At 46.3% G+C, this 21,935-nt stretch overlaps 1 long non-coding RNA gene across 1 annotated transcript; it reads right to left on the bottom strand.

Annotated features, from left to right (window-relative positions):
* Positions 1 to 15,119: 15,119 nt before the first annotated feature.
* Positions 15,120 to 19,299, bottom strand: LOC118701518 (uncharacterized). The gene is made up of 2 exons (XR_004982537.1): positions 19,262 to 19,299; positions 15,120 to 15,867 (listed from the first exon to the last, which is right to left on the bottom strand). It is a non-coding gene; the product is annotated as an uncharacterized LOC118701518 (long non-coding RNA).
* Positions 19,300 to 21,935: the final 2,636 nt, after the last annotated feature.

Below are 21,935 nucleotides of genomic sequence, written 5' to 3'. Positions count from 1 at the left end.
GTTGCCCTTGTGAAATTTCATACCCCAGGTAGATCACAGTCTGTTGGGCAATTTGTGCCTTTCCTCTGGATACTTTATAACCTCCCATTCCCAGTGAATTTAAAATCCCAATGGTTACCTTTATACAGGTTGCCTTTTCTTCTGTAGCTATTAGTATATCATCAACATATTGCAACAACAGGTATTGGTCTCTTGGTACTTGCCCATTTTCGGTCGAAATCTCCAGCTCCTTTGCCAGTTGGTTTCCGAATAGGGTCAGCGAGTTCTTGTAGCCTTCTGGGAGTCGTGTCCAGGTGAGCTGGGTCTTTCTTCTGTTCCCTGGGTTTTCCCACTCAAAGGCAAACAGCTTCCTACTTTCTTTGTCAAGGGGAATGCAGAAAAAGGCATCTTTTAAATCAATTACAGTAAACCACTTGTATTTCTCTTTTATGGATGTCAGCAATGTGTAAGGATTTGTTACCACTGGATAAATGTCCTTTGTTATCTTATTTATTGCTCTCAAATCTTGCACTAATCTATATTCACCATTTGGCTTCTTTACTGGAAATATTGGTGTATTAAATTCTGATTCACATTCTTCTAAAATTCGGTATTTCAAGAATTTCTCAATAATCTTTTCTATTCCTTGCCGTGCTTCTGGTTTTATGGGACACTCTTTGACTTGTACAGCCCTTGCCCCTTCCTTTAATTCTACATGCACTGGTTGTGCCAATTTAGATTTCCCTGGTATATCTGTCTCCCATACAGAGGGAATCACTGCATCTTCTACCTCCCTAGGGTAGAGGGAACAGGTTTTTCTTTGATCATTAATATCTGTCCCGTCTTTGATTCAGGTATTTTCATTATAAGCTCTCCATTTTCAAAGGTTATTACCGCATCAAGTTTCGCTAGCAAATCTCTCCCTAAAAGCGGAATTGGACACTCAGGTACGTATAGGAATTCATGTGTTATAACTTTGTTTCCAAAACACAAATCTAGGGGTTGCAAGAATGGCCGTTTTTCCTCTTTCCCTGTAGCGCCGACTATATTTGTTTCCTTGTCCCCAATTTTTCCTTGCAAATCATTCAATACCGAGTAAGTAGCTCCTGTATCTATTAGAAATGTGACCTCTATATGTCCTAATTGTATATTTATAACAGGTTCCTTAACTTGTTCTACCGGTTCTATGTCTAGTCAGCTGGTATACTCCCCCAGGACTATCTCCTTGGTAACCTGCTGGAACTGATTGTCCTGGTGAAACTGGTTATTCAAGCTTGGACAATCTCGCTTCCAGTGCCCCTCCCACTTACAATATGCACAGTGATTTAGGCTTAACCTTTGCATGACTGGTCTCCTTTTTTTGACTATTCCTGTTAAGACCCCCGAAATTTGGGTTCCCTTTTCCTTGTATTACTGCCAAATTCCTTAGTTCTTCCCCTTCTAATTTTTGCAATTTTCTACGAATATTGTCCTGTGACTGGCCAAAGAATATGAGAGCAAGCTGAACCGTTGCGTGTTCTGTGTCTATTTGGAGATCTGTATACTTTCTTGCTACCTCTTTAAGCCTCTCCAAAAATGCAGTGGGAGATCCCTTCCTGTCCTGTCGAACCTCATATAGTTTGGACCAGTTTATAGTTTTGGGCACAGCATTCTGAACTCCTATTTGGATCCACTCTTGATATTTCCGTAGTCTCCTCATATCACCTAATAAATTGGGGTCCCAATTTGGATCCTCAATTGGGAAATTCTCATCTAAATTCCCTGTTACTAGCCCATTTCTGATATCTTCTCTTGCCCTCTCTTTGGCTGCCTTAAGTACCATCTCTTTCTCAGTAGAATCCATCAAAGTATCTAATATTACGTGTATGTCATCCCAGTCAGGATTTTGAGTTTTTATAACCATTGTACTACTCGTGCCATTTTATCAGGATTTTCTCTATAAGTTCCGGATGTTTGTTTCCAAATAACTAAATCTGCATGAGTCAAAGGCACTTTTACAAATACTGGCCCTTCCATTCCTACACCTTGCCGTAAGGGGGCGATTACAGTCCATTTTTGTCTGTTTATGTCTTTTCTATCCATAACTGGGGCAAGGTTAGACCGACTCCTGGTTCTTTGGGCTACTGGGGTCGTTGATTCTCTCTCTCTCCTTCCTACAACAGTTAGGTTTTGCTCATCTTCCGAGGAAGAGGGATCAGGTGACAATGGGAGAGGAGGATAAAGAGGGAAGGGTGTACTAGACGAGACAGGTTCAGGATTAGGTGGGTTAGGAGCAGGCAGTGGGATAGGGACAGATGGAACAGGTGGGATAGGGTTAGGTTCTCTTGTTCCTATTGGAGCTACCTGTAAATCAATATCTGTATAATTTTCCCGACTCAGGCTTTCTTTCAACGCCAAGTGTTCCAAACAATGTTCCTCACAAGCCCCACACTTATTACTTGCAGACGTTTTAACCATCATTAATCCACATTCATCCTGCCATTCTGGCTTTCCCCGTAAATAGAAAAACAAATCAACATACGGAACTTCATCCCATTTTCCTTCTTGTTTACAAAACGACATTAACTACGAACTAGTGTTATATTGCAGAGTACCGTATTTTGGCCATTTTTCACCATTCTCCAAGGCATATCTTGGCCACCATGAATTACAATAATCAATCAACTTAGCCTTACGTAATTCTTCCCCAAAATTACCCTGTTTCCAATGTGCTAATAAGCCCCCCAAAGGAGAAGTTTGCGAGATAGAGGTGTTGCTGCCCAAAATCCCTTTAAGTTTCTCCATTCCAAATATACCGCAAATTGCCGAACCCGCAACGCTTTCGCGATTGTCTTATGGAACGGCACCTAGGCGTGTACCACCAGGAATTCCTTTAGCCCAACCAAGGGTAGCTTTCACTCCGTCTTATTGGCAGGCACCCAAACCAAAGTAAAAAGCACCTTACGTTTCTCCCGGGGACGTTGTGAGCGGCAGAAGCGGTCGCGGTCGATCGAGCTCCCCAAGAAATCCCTCGGTGCCGGCTGGAGCATGGCCAAGTCGCGAAACTCGCTTCAGTAGCACTCACAGGGTCCCATCTGGGTCGCCAAAATGTTAGCGTTCAAAAACACATAATCACATAAGCGATTATATGCGGTGCTTTTTATTTAAGAGCTCTGGGAATCGGGGTAGTTTTCCACCCAAATCTGATTCCGACCATACATTCGAGGTGAACGTGTTTTATGCTCTATCGTTATATAACTTTCATGTAAATTATTAAACTTATATTGTTCTATTGTATACACAGATTTCAGCTAAACATAGCTTCTCATGGTTCCCCCTTAAATTTCTAACATAGTTTCTCATGATTCTTCTTATGATTATACAAAAATTATATTTAGTTACTAAACAATCATCACATCTAACAATTATATCATTTATCATACTGCTTACGCAGGTGCAATGATCTGGGAAAACACAAAGCCTAACATTTTCAAAGTCTATCTTTAACATTTTCCAGGGCTCCACTATCATTGGTATAAAGCAGTTAATAGTCATGGTTTTTGAATCCATAATGTCTCTTGGGTTGCAGGCTTGCATGCATTTCTGGTCCCTAGGTTTTTTTGAGATCTTAATGCCTCTATGGTCCCTAGGTTTATTTTCTTATTCAGAAATAGCTCTAGTATTGTCCCTAATACGTAGCTTCTACAGCAGAGGGGCAGTGACCAGAATAGCTGGGCTTGGTAGTAATGATTTGTAAGAAGTTTAAAAACATGCTGGAGTCTGTTCCAGGTATGAATGGTTTGTAGCTATGGTTATGCACCCAGTTGGTTAGAGGAGGAGCAGGGGATGAGGCTGTTCAGCCTTTGCTTTCCTTCTTCTCCTCTGAATCTGTTACCTCCCTATTGGAGAATGTTCAGTTTCCCTTTAAAGAGACCATCTTTCTGGTATTTAATCTGGTAAGCTTCCTCTATACAGTCTGCAGCTTCTCTCGAATGAGGGCTGAGATTTCTAGACAGGCTGATTGTTGAAACCCAGGACATGTCTCTGGCTGTCCTGGATGGCTCGAGCCCCTGCCAGGGGGCTCTGAGGCCTTGGCACAGAGCCCAAGACACTTGTGACATTGGTTTTGACCCATGGAGGAAAATAACCACCTTTATATGAAGAATTACAAGCCATGAAAGTTTAAGTAGAATGATAGTCAGTTTGTCACTGAGTGAAAAGTAAATTTTTGGGGTTTTAGAATGGGGGCTCGGGGTCCCAAGATGGAGGAATTTGGGCATGCCCTGCCCTTCTTCTTTCTTCTTCCTAGCCTCCATGTTCTGGGTGATGTTGGCACTTTTGGATTGGTTTAAGGTAGAAACTCACTGTTTAACACAGGTGATAGGTATTGGGAAGCTGTTGTAAATAATGTACACGTAGTTTTTAGAATAAAGGACAACACCACCTCTGAGGGCGGTCAGTGTGCCTCTGACCTGCTGAACAGACCTCGGCAAACCAGAGAAAGAATGTTAAAGATAAATATTAAACAACCTTGAAAACTACAGCCGAGGAATCCTGACTCCTTTTTCGACTGCTGGGCTGGGAAAACAGACTTGTACGTATCTCAGGGTCACTCTGACCAGCAGAAATCCTGAGAGCTGATGAGACCCTGACCCAGGAGTAGATCCAGGCATGGAAAGTCCTGAGTGGTGTGGGAAATAGGAGGATATGGGCCAAATCCTGAAGGAATTCTCTGACCCTATAGTCAGAGACTTTCCCCATGAACGAATTCAGAACCCAGCTGAAGTGGGGAAATACCTGAAAGAGAAGTACCAGGATGACCCTAAGGAGAAAAAGATCATTGCAGTAAGCTTGGCACTGGTATATGCTTATCACACACTGCTAGATACTGTAGGGCAGTAGACAGAGGAAGGAGGGCAGGGAGATAAATCAGCAGCTATCCCAGTCACTCAGGCTACAGCAAACACCCCAGGCTCGAAGCCAGCAGCCAAACTAGATAGTGAGTCTAAGCCAGCAGCCAAAACAGACAATAAGCCTCAACCAATGGCTGTTGATACCAGCACTAGAAGCGGAAAGTGCACGGACAAGACCGATCGACCAGTGGATGGTGATGATGATGATGATGCAGGAGAAGGACCCTCAATGCTTCCTGACATAAAATCAGGAGTCAAAGCAGCAGGCGCAATATCAGAAGCCAATACTGAGTCCTTTTCCCTGAAGGACCTTTGTGGCCTACGGAAGGATTACAGTCGATGACCTGATGAATACATAATTAGTTAGTCCATCTTTGGGAAGCTGCAGGCTAAGCCACAATTCTGGACGGCACTGAAGCGAGGCATTTGGGATCCCTGTCACATGATCCTGTCATCAACCATGGAATGATGAGGGGGGCTAATCCTCACAGCCTCTAGGCATGGGTCTTAGAAAGTGTAGCACAAAGATACCTGTGTGCAGATGATCTTTATATGCAGCAAACCCAGTGGAAGACCATAGAACAAGAGATCCAACATCTGAGAGAAATGGCAGAGGCAGAGATTATCTTCTCAGATGATGTAACAACTAGGAATCCAGACTTGGTACCATGCATATCTGTGATGTGGCGAAAACTTGTACGACTTGGGCCACACGAATATGCTTCTGCTTTAGACATAATGAAGAGGGATGAGAGAGATGAGACCGTGCTTGATATGGCAAAGAAGCTCCGAGCATATGCAGATGCTGTACATGACCCAACACATGCCCAAATCGCAGGAGTGGAAACACGTTTGCAGAAATTAGAGGACAAGATAGAGGAGAATCATAAGAAGCTCAGAGAGGAGATTAAAGAAGACCTTCTCCAAATCTCAGCAGTAGAGGTCAGAGGTTCTGGCACCCAACAGAGACGTTCCCCAGATGGAGAGAGAAGGTACACCCCACGAGCTGAGCTGTGCTTCTTCCTGTGTGATTGCGGAGAAAACATGATGAGATGGGATGGAAAATCTACTGCTGCTGTGGTCCAACAGGTGTGTGAACTGAAGGAAGACAGGGCTCAGAGAGGAACTTCCACCAACAGGAAAGCAGCTCCAGTTGCCCGTAGCCAAACTGCCAGGGATGATGAAGATGATGATGATGATGATGATGATATGTCCGATCCCCTTGAAGGAACCTCCAAGACATATGTCCAAGGAGAGAAGGATAACCAGACTTAAAGGGGCCCAGCCGCTAGCCAGGTAGACGCTAGGGAAAACCGTGTTTTCTAGACTGTGTGGATTCGTTGGCCTGGCACATCAGAACCACAAGAATATAAAGGTTTGGTCAATACTGGTGCACAGTGCACATTGATCCCATCAAGACATGTAGGGACAGAATCTGTTTCTATTGCTGGGGTGACAGGGGGATCCCAGGATTTCACATCGGTGGAAGCTCATGTGAGCCTGACTAGAAATGAGTGGAAGAAACACCCTATCGTGACTGAACCAGAGGCCCCATGTATTTTGGGCACAGATTACCTGCAAAGTGGGTATTTCAAAGACCCAAAAGGACTCAGGTGGGCATTTGATATAGGGGCGGCAGCGACAGAGGGCGGCCAGCAATTGAACACCTTGCCTGGACTGTCTGAGAATCCATCTGCAGTAGGACTTCTGAAGGGGAAAGAGCAACAGGTACCAATTGCCACTTCCACAGTGCATTGTCAACAGTATAAAACCACTCGAGATGCTGTGATTCCCATTCATAGGATGATCCGAGAGCTGGAGAGCCAAGGGGTGGTCAGAAAAACGCACTCACACTTCAACAGCCCCATTTGGCCTGTGCCTAAATCTGAAAGAGAATGGAGATTGACAGTAGATTACCATACATTAAATGAAGCGACTCCACCATTGAGCACTACAGTACTAAACATATTAGAGGTCCAGAACGAGCTAGAGTCCAAAGCAACGAAGTGATATGCCACTATCGATATTGCCAAAGCATTTTTCTCCATTCCTCTAGGAGCAGAATGCAGGCCTCGGTTTGCTTTCACATGGAGGGGAGTGCAGTATACCTGGAACCGATGGCCCCAGGGGTAGAAGCACAGTCCTACCATCTGCCATGGACCGATCCAGACTGCACTAGAAAAGGGTGAAGCTCCAGAACACCTACAGTATATTGATGACATCATTGCATGGGAGAACACAGCCGCAGAAGTGTTTTAGAAAGGAGAGAAAATCATCCAAATCCTCCTGGGAGCTGGTTTTGCCATCAAAAAGAGCAAAGTAAAGGGACCAGCTCGTGAGATTCAGTTCCTAGGAGTAAAGTGGCAAGATGGACAGTGTCAGATTCCTACGGATGTCATCAACAAGATCACAGCTATGTCTCCACCAACCAATAAGAAAGAAACACAAGCTTTCCTAAGCGCCATAAGTTTTTGGAGAATGCATATTCCTGAATACAGCCAGATTGTGAGCCCTTTTTACCTGGTCACCCACAAAAAGAACGATTTCCACTGGGGCCCTAGGCAGCAACAAGCCTTTACCCAGATCAAGCAAAAGATCGCCCATGCAGTAGCCCTTAGCCCAGTCAAAACAAGACCAAAAATGAAGAACATGCTCTACTCTGCAGCCGAGAACTATAGTTTGTCCTAGAGCCTTTGGCAGAAAGTGCCTAGAAAGACTCGGAGTCGACTACTAAAATTTTAGAGGTGAAGCTACAGAGAGTCTGAAGTTAAGTACACCTCAACAAAGAAAAAAATCTTAGCTGCCTATGAAAGAGTCCAAGCCGCCTCAGAAGTAATTGGTACAAAGGCGCAACTCCTCCTAGCACCCTGTCTACTGGTGCTGGGGTGGATGTTCAAAGACAAGGTTCCTTCCACCCACCATACCACCAGTGCTGCACGGCGCAAATAGATTGCTCTTATCACACAGTGCACCGGTATAAGTATACTGAATCGCCCTGGGATTTTGGAGGTAATTGCAAATTGACCCAAAGGTGGAAATTTTGGTGTCACAGATGAAGAACAAGAACCAGTGACACAAGCTGCAGAAGCTCCTCCATATAACCAACTGCTACCAGAAGAAACACACTACACCCTTTTCACTGACGGTTCCAGTCGCATTGTAAGGATGAACCTGAAGTGGAAAGCAGCCATATGGAGCCCCACACGACAGGTTGCAGAGGCCACTGAAGGATAAGGTGGATCAAGCCAACTTGCGGAACTCAAAGCCATTCAACTGGCCCTGAACATTGCAGAAAGAGAGAAATGGCCAAAGCTCTACCTCTACACTGATTCATGAATGCTAGCCAATGCTCTGTAAGGATGGCTGGAGAGGTGGAAAGAGGCTAACTGGCAGCGTAGAGGAAACCAATTTGGGCTGCTGAAGACTGGAAAGACATCCCTACCAGAGTAGAGAGGCTACCTGTGAAAGTCAGCCATGTAGATGCCTATCTCCCCAAGAGTAGAGCAAATGAAGAGCACCAAAAAAATGAGCAGGTAGACCAGGCAGCAAAGATAGGGGTGTCCCAGATAGACCTAGATTGGGAACACAAGGGAGGGTTATTCCTAGCTCAAAGGGCCCATGATGCCTCAGGCCTTCAGGGTAGAGATGACACCTATAAGTGGGCACAAGACTGAGGGTTAGATTTAACCATGGACAGTATTTCATAGGTTATCCATGACTGCGAGATGTGCTGCCATCAAACAGGCCAAGCGAGTGAAGCCCCTCTGGTATGGTAGGCCGTGGTCCAAATACAAGTATGGGGAGGTCTGGCAGATTGACTACATCACACTACCCCAAACATGCCAAGGCAAGTACTATGTGCTCACAATGGCAGAAGCCACCACGGGATGGCTGGAAACCTACCCTCTGTCTCATGCTACTGCCCGTAACACCCTCCTGGGCCTTGAAAAGCAAGTCCTGTGGACACATGGCACCCCAGAGAGGGTTAAGTCAGACAATGGGACTCATTTAAAGAACAGTCTTATCAACACCTGTGCTAGGTATCATGGCATTGAGTGGGTGTACCATATCCCCTACCATGCACCAACTTCAAACAAAGTGGAGAGGTACAATGGACTACTAAAAACTCAGTTGAAAGCCTTGAGTGGAGAATCTTTCAAAAACTGGGAGCAGCATTTAGCAAAGGCCACCTGGTTAGTTAACACTTTAAGTTCCACCCACCGAGCAGGTCCTGAACAGTCTGAGTCCCTGAATATAATAGATAGAGTCCCAGCAGTACATGTCAGAGATTTGTTAGGGATGGCTGTGTGGATCAATTCTGTCTCGAGTACAGACAAACCCATTTGTGGCGTTGTCTTTGCTCAGGGACCAAATTACACATGGTGGATAATGCAAAGAGATGGAACAACACAATGTGTACCTCGGGGACATCTGATTGTGGGGTGAGAATGATATGCAAATATCACTGTTTGTTGGATGTTGCTGCCATTGTCTGTACAGTAAACCACATAGACATGTTATAGAAGGAAATGTGTAAGTGTCGAAGGTCTGAGCAAGTGAAAGATGGAGTTTTGAGTGAGTAAAATGAAAGTGGGGAATCCTGCAGCTTTGTAGTCTGGGGCCTGGATTCATTGGTCCGGAGTGGGGACGTGACAGGGGCATGATGGGTATTGCTTGTAATTTTTTGGGGGGAACAGTTGGAAGTTTTTACGTGAATAAAATGCATGATGTTTGGTAGTATGTTGACAATATGGGGGTAAGGGGTGGAATGTCCTAGGGTGACGTTATGATGTTTATATCCCTAGTCGTCTGTTCTGTTTATGCTGGATATTATGTTCTGTGCCTTGAAGACTGGCTCTGGAGAGTGAAAGTTCTGTTTTCATTTGTTATCAGCCTGCTCCCCCACAGCTGGTGGGACACAGAGATGGGGCAGTACATAGTGGGGCTTTTGCCTTTTGCTTGGCTTTTTGCTTAGCTCTGGCTCTTGCTTCTGCTTTGCTCTTGCTTTTTGCTTCTGCTCATTAGTTAGTTTAGCTAAGCAGTCCAAATTTTTTCCCTGGACTGTTTTTACTTTCCCTTTTTTGGAACTACTAAAACCTGCTCCGGACTGAGACCTGGGAAACACCAAGAGTTTGCACCCTGTGGCCTACAGCAGCTACCCCCAGCACCGGAGAGACTGATAACAGAGTGACCATCCCCAAGAGAGACTTTCTGTATTTGTCATCTTTTTCAGAGCAGTGAAAGGGTGGTGTGATCTGGTATTGTTCATTTTGTGTGCTGGGGGGTGCTTTGCCTGTTAAATAAACAGGTTCTTTCCACTTCTCTCTGAGGAATCCTGCCCAAGCCCGTTGGGGGGAGGGGCCGTGTGGGTTTGCTTTCTTGAGGAGCCCCCTTTTGGAGGTTTTGTCCCAAATTTGCCCTGAACCAGGACAATTTTAAGCCTTTAAAACTATTCTTTGGACCCCTTCTGCCAAGCTAGTAGGGTCTGCTCTGACCCTTGGACCTGTCTGCAAGCAGAGGGTCTTATTTCATCAAAATGGGATAACCTTCAGCCGGCCATACTATTGTTTTCTAGTTGTTTAGTAACTTAGGTATCTCAAAACTTGCTTTCATTTCAATCTTGCTTATAGTTTCCATACTCTCAAAATCTTTTGCCAGGCAATCATATTTATAAGGCTTTCCTGTTTCATCTTCCCCAACAAGCAGGGAATATATGCAGTGCAGATATAATTATCTTTTCTCACATTTGTGACATTTGTAGAGACTTGTTTATACTCATGCTACTGTGACTCAACAGGAACTAATTCAGTACAACCCATTTATCCTTCAAAGACTGAAAGCATGCTTCTTGTTTATTAAATATGTATGCGTGCATGTTTGCAATGACAATGTATGTGCTGATTGATTTTTTTCTGTGCCCTCACTTCTCATTCCACTTCAGCTGTTAATTGAATGTGTTTGCCTCACTAACCAGTAGCCTCCTTTGATGGAGCAACTGCACCAGTGAACAGAGGAAAAGCTATAAATGTCATCTACACAGACCTTTGGTAAGGTCCCACGCAATGTTCTTACTTCTGTATTGGAGAGGTATGGATTTGTTGAGTGAATTTTCAGATGGATAAAGAGATGGATGGATGGATGAATGTTCAAAGAGTTACAGTCAATGGTTCAATGTACAAGTGGAAACCAGTATCAAGAGGTTTCCCTCAGGTGTCTGCACTGTGACTGATACTATTTAATATATTTATTGATGATGTAGACAGGGGGATTGAGAGCACCCTCAGCAGACTTGCAGGTGACACCAAGCTGAGTAGTGTGGTTGACATATCTGAGGGATGGGATGCCATCCAGGGACTGGACAGGCTGGAGGAGTAAGCCCATGTAAATATACGAAAGTTCAGCAAGGCAAAGTGTCAGTACAGACTGGGTGATGAAGATATTAAAAGCATCCAGACAGAGAGAAGGAGTTAGGCATACTGTTGGATGAAAAATTGGACATGAACTGCCATTATGCACTTGAAGACCTAAAAGCCAACTGCACCAAGTGTGACCAGCAGGTTGGGGAAGGTGATTTTCCCCTTCTAATCTGCTTTTTTGAGACTACACCTTGAGTATTGCATCCAACTCTGGCGTCCTTGGTAAAGGAAAGAAGGGGATTTGTTGGAGTGAGCCCAGAGGAGGGCCATGAAAATTATTAGAAAATGCAACACCTCTCTTATGAGGAAAAACAGAGAGTTGGTGGTTTTCAGCCTGGAGAAGACTGTTGGGACACCTTCTTGTGTCCTTTCCATATATATAAATGCAGCCTATAGGAAAGATGGAGAAAGACTTTTTACCATGGGTCTGTAGTGATAGGACAAGGAGCAATGGTTTTAAAGTGAGACAATAAAGGTTTAGATTGTCTGCAAGGAAGAGCTTTTTTAGAATAAGAATGGTGACACATTGGAATAGGTTGTCTAGAGAGCTTGTAGACTCCCTGTTAGTGGAAATGTTCAAGGCCAGGTTAGAGGGGGCTTTGAGCAACCAGATCTAAAGTCAGGTATCTCTGCCCAAGGCAGATGCTTAGAAATAGAAATTCTTTAAAGGTTCCTTCCAACCCAAAGCATTCTACGATTCTGTGATTGCAGATATGAGTGACATCATCTCTGATTGTATTGACAGAGGCATGAGAATAGTATAGAGACAATTTCAAATCTGTTTACTTTGAATTTAGAGTCATGTGATTTTGATGCTTAATATATGTTCAATATGTTCTGTTTTGTATGTGCAGCACTGAATAACACATTTTCAATTCATTCTAAATAATAATAAAGTATAGAATAGAAATGGAAAATCTTTTTAGCCTTTAGGCATGACCACATTACTTATATAATGCATAGAATTTTAAGTATGGCCAAACAATTTTACAGTCAACTGTGTGTTATTATTTCAAGAGTGATGTAGTAATTGATGCCACTGTTTTCAGAGATCTGTGTTTTTTCAAAAACAGGCAAACAGATATAGGTCAATGTGGACCAAGTACAAGTTTCTGTCAGTTTCAGGGGTACGCTCCGGCCAAGCTTGTTGTACTGGCAGATTTTCTCAGTGTGAGACATAGCTGAAAACCTTTCCGATATGATTCAGATGACAAATGCCACCTCTGTGCTGATACACAGACCCTGGGGAAATGACTTCTTTTTCCCATGGAAAAAGGCCTCACTTTGTGGCCACTCACACAGGACGACAGTTGGGCGCCAATCTAAAAATTTCCAACCATTGCTGGATTTCTCCAAAACTAAAGCTGACAGAAAGTAGGATCCTGGAATCCTTTAGAGCCCCAAATGCCACCTCTGAGATGATAGCCAGACCCTGAGGAAATAAGTTCTCCTTCCCATGGAAAATAGCCTCCGTTTGCAGCCACTCGCACTGGCCGACACTGGGGTGCCAAGCTAAAAATATTCAACCTTTGCTGGATTTCTCCAAAACTAAAGCTGACAGCAACTAGGTCCAAGCATTCCCTTACAGCCCCAAATGCCACATCTGAGCTGATTCCCAGAGCCTGGGGAAAATGGCCTCCATTTGTGGCCATCGCAATAGCCTATACTGGGGTGCCAACCAGAAAATTTGCAAACTTTGCTGGATTTCTCCAAAACTAAAGCTGACAGCAACTAAGCCCAAGCATTCCCTTATATCCCCAAATGCTACCTCTGAGCTGATACCCAGATGACTCTGCACCCCAATTGCGGGAGGAGGGGTGGCGCCAGTTGCTCTCGGCAAACGTCAGGAGTGGCTGCGCCCCGCCTCAGCCACCAGCAGGCAGGATCGTGGTTCAGCCATTGACTGGGGTCCCGTACCGCCAGAAGCAGCCAATAAATGTGGACCCATGTCAAAGGATTGGAGTAAAGGAAGAAGGAAGGACTTCTTGCTTGCATCTCCGAGCTGCCTTTATTCTTTCCCATGACTGGAGCAGAGCAGGTGCTGCAGTGCCGCGGCTCGAAGGGGAGGCAAAAGAGCGTGAAACAAAGAAAAACGACATCTTTTAAGGGGAGGGGGGGGCAGTCTCCCGGGAGGAGACCATCTAACAAATCAAGGGCTAGATAGGAGGGGTATGGGGGGATAAATGTAAACATAAAACCAATAAAGAAGGGGAAGGGAAAGGTGCATACCAATGAATGAAGGGAAATATCATAACTGACAACAAAGCTTCTGGATAAATGGGTGTAGCAAATTATGACAGACAGGCTGCAGGGGCAGAATTTTAGAGGACAGACAGGGAAGGAGCTAGAATTATCATAACTGCCATGAAGAAAAAGTGGGAAGACAGGTGGTAAACAACTTTAGGGAGAGACTAAACATATAATCTTCAAAACCCCACTGCCACACCCAGACCTTGGAGAAATGACTTCTCCTTCCCATAGAAAATGGCCTCCGCTTGCAGCCACTTGTACTGGCCGACAACGTGGTGCCAATCTAAAAATTTGGAAACTTAAAAGTTAACTGGCTGCAGTTTTGATTTCCTTCTTAAATATATGACAGAGGTGTTACCAACTTCTCTAATTGGCTTAGCAGCATGTCTGTTCATAGACCCAAGCAGGGATTCACTTTGCCAGGCATGGAGGAAGCTTCTAAGAGCTTTTCACAAAAAATCACTTCTGTGGCTGGCTTCTTCCCTCCCCACCAAAAACTAACCCATGCAAAACCAACACCTCAACTAATCTGTAATACTTAGCACACATCCAATAATTTCTTTTAAATGATACTTTACATTTTTTACCAAATGCACTGAAAATAAATGTATAAATAATATTGATAAAAATAGTTCCAGGTAAATAGAAATATTGGGTCATGCAATTCTGGTTTACATATTTATTTTTTGTACAATACACAGAAGCCTTTTTCACCTATAAAGAAATGTTTCCTGATGGTTTGGATCAGAAGATCCAGTATTGCCATCCTGAGATTTTTGTTTTGAAGGCCATAAGATGTGGTCAGCGTTTTGGCTATATTCTTTATGGTGCCTTGCATATATTTTGGATGGAAAGCCAGTATAGATGGTGTCCTTGCTGCAGTAGCCATGCTAAATAAGGCAGAGGGTCTGGATGAAGTACTGGAGCTGTAGAGTATCCACCACTCCCCCAGGGTGGCGAGGATCTCTAAAGGAATATAATATTGGCTGTGCTCTGGGAGTTTTACAGAAAGATCCTCATAGCTCTAATGATTTGTCTCCTGGAGCTCTGAGGAATATGTTGTAAAGAAAAAGGCTGCTGTCTTTTCCAACAATCTTACATGCATTCAAGAGGATGATTTAGGTTCTTGTCTGAGAATGAAAGAAATTATAGTAGTAATTAGTTCTTTTTCTCTGTCTGTGCGTGACTGATTGAGTTTGGGTAAGTTATATTTTATTTCTTTTTTTCTTTAAACATTACATCATAAAGTGTTCCAAATTCCCAAATTCTGCTTCACTTTATTTTGTAGGCCAGACTGGTTCATCTTCTCTCGGCTGTATTATTGCAGACCATATCTGAATGGATTTTTTTTTCATTTTGAACATTATTACATTTAAACTGTATGAACAGAACACTTTATGTGGCAGCCGAGACTTTAAAGTTCCGCCTGAGCCACCGTCCCCGCCAGCCAGCAGACGGAGCGGGAGGAGTGCGTGGTTTCTTTTCGCGGCGCGCGGGAACCGCTCTGCTGACAGGGGCACGCTGGATCGGCGGTCAGCTCTGCCAGAGGCGGACAAAAAGGCACAGGACCATAGACAGGGAATGGGAGAGCGTCCCCCGACCGGGGCAAGTCCAGGTTTTATTCCAGAACGCGGAGTAACACCCAGGGGAAGCTGCCGGATCGAAAGGCGGCGGGGGGGGGGAATACACGTGTTATATAGGAGAAACAGGAGGGGGAGAGCTCAGACAGGCAGCGAATGGGGGCCCACAGTGAGCGCGGGCTTTATCAGAGTGACAGGATGGGTAGCCAACCGAGAGAGCTCAAAGGTGGGACCCCGGTCCCCGGCCCAATAATTCCATGTATAGCATCGAAGATTCTGGATAAAAAGGGGGGTATTTGGGGGTGACAGAAAAGGCGTGAGTTTCCAGGGTAACCGGTGATGGACAGATAACTGGGAAAGAGGGGGAATTCCAGACAGAACCATTATACAGAAAAAGGGGGTAACAGAACATTCCAGCTTAAACTGGGGGAGCATAATAACACAACACAATATCTCCCGGTTTTTTGTTTAAAAAAAAATAAATAAAAACTTAAAATGAGGTGAACTGAGTCTGACTAAGGCAGCTTGAGTCCGGGATGGAATCTCCGAACCAGGGGTGGCTGAAAGGTGCAGAAGCCCATTGGTCGTCATCCATGGCTGAGGAGGCCTCCGATCAATCCGATTCCGAAGCTTCTGCTTCGCTGTACGGTCCCGGAGCCACCACCTGGTTTACCTCGAGGGTAGGAACAATCCTACCCAGCAGTCTCTTCATCAGACTCCAAATTATAGAACAAGCAACTAAGACTACAACTAAAATAAAACAAAGAAAACAGGGTGAAAAGGTGAACTTAAAATTTTGGTTCTGCCCAGAGGGAAACTTAGAGGACATCAAAGTCAAGGGAAAAGGGTTTCCGCCTCCTCCTCCAACAAGCCTCCTCAACCTGTGCCACGCCTCCAACCTTTGGTGCCTTTTTCGGAAGAAAGGGCCTGACCCACTTAGATGGTACCCACTTAAGCCCCGAGGGAGTGGACACGCAAGCGTATCCCCTCCCCCAGGTGACCAGGTCAAAAGGCCCTTCTGTTTTCCAGGTCTCCAGGTCCTTAACTAGGACCGGAGACCTGGATTTCAGCTGCAGCTGGTTGTGTTGCCCGAAGTGTCGCACTATTGGAGGATTTAAATTCTCAAAGGAACAGTTTAGAAAATTCATAGTAAAAAGTGCTTTTGAGAGACGGACATGGGGAGAATCCACCTTCACAGCCGTATGTTGTTGCTCTAAAACCCTCTTAAGGCTCTGGTGGGTCCTCTCCACCACAGCTTGGCCTGTTGGGGAATAGGGGATGCCTGTTTTGTGCTCTATTCCCCATTGCTGCAGGAAACTTCGCAGTTCCCTGGACTTGTATGCTGGGCCGTTGTCGGTTTTGATGACCTTGGGGATGTCCAGGGCAGCAAACGCCTGCACAAGATGTTTTTCGGCGTCAGCTGCCTTCTCACCTGTGTGGGCAGAGGCGTAGACTGCACTGGAGAAAGTGTCCACTGAAACATGTACATAACTCAACCGGCCCAAAGAAGGGATATGTGTAACATCCATTTGCCACACCTCGCAGCTAGAAAGGGTTAGGGTTAGGGTTAGGGTTAGGGTTAGAAAGACCTCGGAGGTTAGCTCCGGAGCTGAGTGATGGGAGCTGATGGGACTGGCACTGGGGACATGTAGCCACGATCGCCTTGGCCTGTTCGCGTGTGAGCTGGAACTGACAAACCAGGCCAGGGGCGTTCTGATGGAACTGCTGGTGGCTGATCTTAGCTTGACCAAACAGATCTGGGAGCGGGGCCATCTGAACAGGAGCAGCCAGGGCATCAGCTCTTCGATTGCCCTCTGCAATGAACCCCGGCAGATCAGTGTGTGACCTGACATGCATCACAAAGAAAGGTTGCTCTCGGTGGGAGATCAGTTTTACCAATTTTGAGAGCAAGTTAAATAGGGGAATGTTGGACACCTCTTGAAGAACTGCTTCTTCAGCTCTGGACACTACACCAGTGACATATGCTGAATCAGTTACAAGACTGAATGGTTCAGAGAACCTCTCGAAGGCCCTGACAACAGCGTCCAACTCAGCTACTTGTGGAGAACCTTCCACCTTGGCAACATCGGCCTCTGAGTTTGAGGATCCTTCCAAGTCATTACTGACTTGTGGGATGCTCCAGATGCATCAGTAAACACAGTCAGTGCCTCCAAAGGGGTTCGGCTCTGAATTCTTTTTAATGATAATGAGAATTCTTGATTAAACAATTTGTGGGCTGGCCAATCAACTGCAATTTGGCCGGTGTAACTGTCCAGTGCAAATTGCAACATTTCATTAATCTCAAGCAGTTCATCAAAGGTTTTCTTTTTGAATTGGTCCGACTCTAATTTAATTGGAATGTGGATGCATTCAAAGTCACACCCCGCCAACTCCCTGATCTGCGATCTTGCTTTTCTGATCAATTCTGCCATCAGCTCTGATGGCCGTGTCATCCTTTTGGACCTGTGGTGGCTGAGGAAAACCCACTCTATGATCAAGAGGCGGTCCTCCGAGCCTCGGTCCTTGCCTTTGATAGAATCGTCCCATTGAAAAATCACCCCATGGAGGTGTGGCAATTTCCCTAAGATGATAAATTTGAATGGCAGACCCGGTTGGTATCTGTGGGCCTGCCTGGCCGAAATGGATTGCTGGATTTTTTTCCAGTGCTGCCTGAGCCTCTGGAGTAAGGGCCCTAGGAGAACTAAGCTCCTCTCCCCCTTTCAATAAATTGAAAAGAGGGGCTAGGACATCAGTAGGAATGCCCAGCCAAGGCCTTACCCAGTTCAAAGACCCACACAGCTGATAAGCATCTGCCAAGGTCTTGATATTTGTACGAATAACCAATTTTTGTGGAACAATGGTCCGCTTATTTATCTCCAAACCCAGATACTTCCAGAGTGGCATCCTTTGAATCTTGTCCTGCTGAAGCTCGAACCCTGCAGCAATCAATGCATTGATTGTCAGGTCAAGCGCGTGTGTGAGTATGTCGTCGGTCGGAGCACAAACAAGGATGTCATCCATATAATGATATATTATTGCATCCTCGGCGGCTGCACGAATGGGGGACAGCAAGGAAGCGACATACCACTGGCAAATCACAGGGCTGTTCTTCATCTCCCGAGGAAGAACACGCCAATGGTAGTGCTTGCTTGGGGCCTCACGGTTGATGGCAGGAACCGTGAATGCAAAACGTGAAGCGTCGTCCGGGTGAAGTGGAATATGGAAAAAACAATCTTTGATATCTATAACTGCCAGATTCCAATTTCGAGGGAGCATCGTCGGGAACGGCATCCCGCGTTGGAGGGGACCCATATCTTCAATAATATTAATTTGTCCGAGGTCATGAAGGAGCTGCCACTTATCTTTGTTTGGCTTTTTGATGACAAACACTGGGGAGTTCCACTCTGACATGGTCTCCACCAGGTTGCCTTTAAGTAACTGCTCCTTGACGAGCTCATTGAGCACCTTCAATTTTTGTTTATTGAGCAGCCATTGCTCTACCTGTACTGGTTTGTCTGATTTCCAATTCAGTTTCCAGGTAGAGCGCTCAGCAGCGACCGCTAATTGAAAAACCTGAGGAGCCACTGGTAGGTCAATTCGGGCTCCCCACTGGGCAAGGAGGTCCCTCCCCCACAGGGGTTCTGTATAATCCAAAACGAATGGGTGTATAGACACCAATTGCCCATCCGGCCCCTTAATTTGCACGGTGCTCTTTGATTGTTTGGCCAATTGAAGACCCCCAACACCACGGACATGACCAGCCACGTCCTGCAATTCCCAATGCGACGGCCATTCCCGAGAAGGAATGATCGTCACATCTGCCTCTGTGTCCAAAAGACCCTTAAGGGGTATTTGGTCTCCTCCCCTCAAGAGTTGACAAGTAATTTTTGGTTTCTCCTGCCCAAGGATCTGAGCCCAGGCCACCGTAGGATGTTTGTCTTGAGGTGGTGTAGAGGGCGGTCCTGGGACCCAGGTTAGCTCAGGCACTGGAATGGCCTGAGCAATAATATGTCCCTTGGGCAGGAAGAGGGGAGGGCGGACACAGTACAGCCCCATTGAGAATTGCCCCGGGTCTGATGTCAAGAGACCCGGGACAATGTTTACCTCTGATGGTGTGAATTTTGTGTCTCTGACAACTACATACCCACAGTTGATCCGTCCTCAGTTACCTGGGCACTCCGGGCACACAGTCACAAGATGAAAATCGGAGTCCTTCAGATGGAGTGGCTCCGTCAGCTGCAGCCTGAAAGGTTCAATTTTGGAAAAGGTGGTTAGAATAGGCATAGGTCGGAGGCATGATAAGCATGACAAGTCCGGTAAAAAAAAGTCACATTTGGTTGAGGTGGCAGGCGGTTTTCCCTTTTTCCCCTCCCTGCATAATGATGTTGAACCCACCTTATTTATTTCTGCACGCAAGGGGGGACTGCGCTCAGCTCCTAGTTTTTTGGCGGGGGGTTCCCCTGAAGTCCCTGCCCCCTTTTAAACTCATAAAACTGCTTCCGCAGGGGGCAGTCAGGCATCCAATGCCCTAACTGTCCACACAGATGGCAGGGGGAAGTCCTCCTGTGAACCGGCCCAGGGGTACTGGATGGCGGTGGATGGCTCATCTGGGAAGCAGGAGCAGGGTCAACTGGAGCGGCATCCCAGGTATCAGCAGCAGCGACGCGTCTGGGCGGTGGTCGGACCCTTGGCTCAAGGTCCCCAGAAGCCAAGGAGACTTTGCGGGCGCAGATCTCCAGCATCCGCTGCAGGGTTGGAGGAGGGTCCAGCGGCAGGCTCAAGATAGCATCCCTGCAGGCTGGATTGGCATTGGTGGAGGCCACTTCCTTTAGGAGTTTTTTCCTGGTCTTCTCCCCCTGCACCTGCGATTCAATGGCTTTTCGGAGACGCTCAACAAAAAGAATGACTGCCTCGTCAGTTTGCTGCATGATCTTTGAATAGGAAATTTGGGGCACCCCCGATGGCAACCTTAAAAAACCCTCTCTGCTGCTCTCCGGCTTTCCCTTAATACTTCAGGCGGGATGATTCTGGCCTGGAACAGCCCGTCAGCAAAAACTCCCTCCCCACACAGGTGTTCGACCGAGATGCCTTCACCATTACGATCAAGCCCTGTGTGGAGGTTCACCCATAAAGAGGGAAGGATCCCCACGACCTCCCTTCTCCATGCCGCCTCCCACATCTCATATTCAGTGGGGTTGAGGAGGCATGAGAAAAGGTTTCGGAGGTCATAGGGAGTGACTTCTGTTCCTGCTAAAGTGGCCCTTAGAATCCCCCAGAAGTATTCACTCTCCCGGGAGAAATCCTTTTGGGCCTTGCAAAGTTCTTTAATTTGGTGGTGGGGAAAGGGAGTCCACTGGGCTTGGGTTCCCCCCGCCCCCTCAGGGTGGTATGAGACCGGAGCCACTGATGGGATGGAAATCGGCTCCGGATCCCGGGTCCCTTCCCCCCGCCCCCCGGATGCCGAAGCGTGGGAATCGGAAGGGGGAGGGGAGGGGGAGTGGCTGGAGGACTTGTCGGAGGACTGGGCAGGGGCATCAGATGACGAAGGTGCCGCCCCAAGGGAGGAGACGGTTGGCGTGGTTTGCTGGTAGAGAGGGGGAGGAGAAAGGGGAGGTGCTGATGGGGGCGGGGGGGGGAGGGAAGTTGGGAGGAGTCTGGAGAGAGGAAAGGGGGTTTTTTTGACCGAAAAGGATTGTGGCGAGAAGATGGAAAAAGGGCTGGAAAAGCTATGTGGTCCCCTCCATCTTGTGCTCCACAGGAGCCATCTTGGGAGGGGAACTGAAAACGAACTTGAGAGGTTTTAACTGGGGATTTGGGAACCAGGAGAAAGGGAGAAGGAAAAGATCCCCTAAGAGTCTGGCCAGGACTCCTAGGACGGGGGGATTGGGATTTCTGAGAAGAGCCGGGGGAAAGATGACCACCCTGCGCCCTGCTGGAGCGAGCTGCTCTTCTCAGAATCCCAGTATTAGGACAAGCAGGGGAGGGAAAAGGGCTAGGATCAGGGTTAGAGGGAGAACTGGGTTGCAAACTCGAAGAAGAGGACTGTTTTCTCAATTTAGAACCTGATTTTAACAATGTTTTAACTTGGGAGGACCAAAAGCTGATTTTTGGCAGTTTTGTCTCTCAATTTTTTACAGAGTCGTGTAATTTCTTAGTTATAAGATCCCAAAAACTATAATTATCTAATTGGTCAGTGGAAACTTCAGGAAATTGAGAAAACAGCCACTTTATTAATTTTTTCAACTCCCTTTTTGGAATATGAAACCCCCCCAGCAAGGATATCCCCAACTTGGATAAAAGCTCTCTCTTGAGCTGCTGACTGCTTTGCACCCATTGCAGAGATGTTAAGAGCAGCTCAAACCACCCACCACTTCAGGAAAAGGAAAAAGAAATCAAGAAAAGCTCCACGCTGGCCCCTGTCTGAAAAGGGAGTGGCTGCGCAGCCAAGGAAAGAGGAAAATTGCCTCTGCCCGCCCAGGGCAACAAAGAATAAAAGGGTTAAAAGGACAGGGGGGAGAAAAAGACTTACAGAATTCCAGCGAGGGCGAAAATACGCGTGTTATATAGGAGAAACAGGAGGGGGAGAGCTCAGACAGGCAGCGAATGGGGGCCCACAGTGAGCGCGGGCTTTATCAGAGTGACAGGACGGGTAGCCAACCGAGAGAGCTCAAAGGTGGGACCCCGGTCCCCGGCCCAATAATTCCATGTATAGCATCGAAGATTCTGGATAAAAAGGGGGGTATTTGGGGGTGACAGAAAAGGCGTGAGTTTCCAGGGTAACCGGTGATGGACAGATAACTGGGAAAGAGGGGGAATTC

The sequence above is a fragment of the Molothrus ater genome, chromosome W (assembly GCF_012460135.2).
Source record: "Molothrus ater isolate BHLD 08-10-18 breed brown headed cowbird chromosome W, BPBGC_Mater_1.1, whole genome shotgun sequence".
Classification (NCBI taxonomy): Eukaryota; Metazoa; Chordata; class Aves; order Passeriformes; family Icteridae; genus Molothrus; species Molothrus ater.
The sequence above is the reverse complement of the archived record's forward strand: the minus strand, read 5'-3'. Positions and strand labels throughout refer to the sequence as shown.